Source organism: Cariama cristata, unplaced genomic scaffold (assembly GCF_000690535.1).
Source record: "Cariama cristata isolate BGI_N322 unplaced genomic scaffold, ASM69053v1 scaffold25434, whole genome shotgun sequence".
NCBI classification, from domain to species: Eukaryota; Metazoa; Chordata; class Aves; order Cariamiformes; family Cariamidae; genus Cariama; species Cariama cristata.
Window position 1 is genome coordinate 4,796 of NW_009615040.1, and position 208 is coordinate 5,003.

The following is a 208-nucleotide window of genomic DNA, read 5'->3' on the forward strand; positions in this document are numbered from 1 at the left end:
TCTCCTCATGCTGCCGGCCGGTTTTCGGCAGTTCCTACGGCTGACGTAGCTCCTTTTTAGCCATTTACCCCTTCCCGCCCGGTTCCCCCAAAACCAGTTCCCGTGCCGGGCTGGACAAGGTGTGCCTCCACTCACCATACTGGCAGTTGTTGCCATAATAACCCGGGGAGCAGGTGCAGATGTAGCGGCCAGGACGGATGTAGTTGCA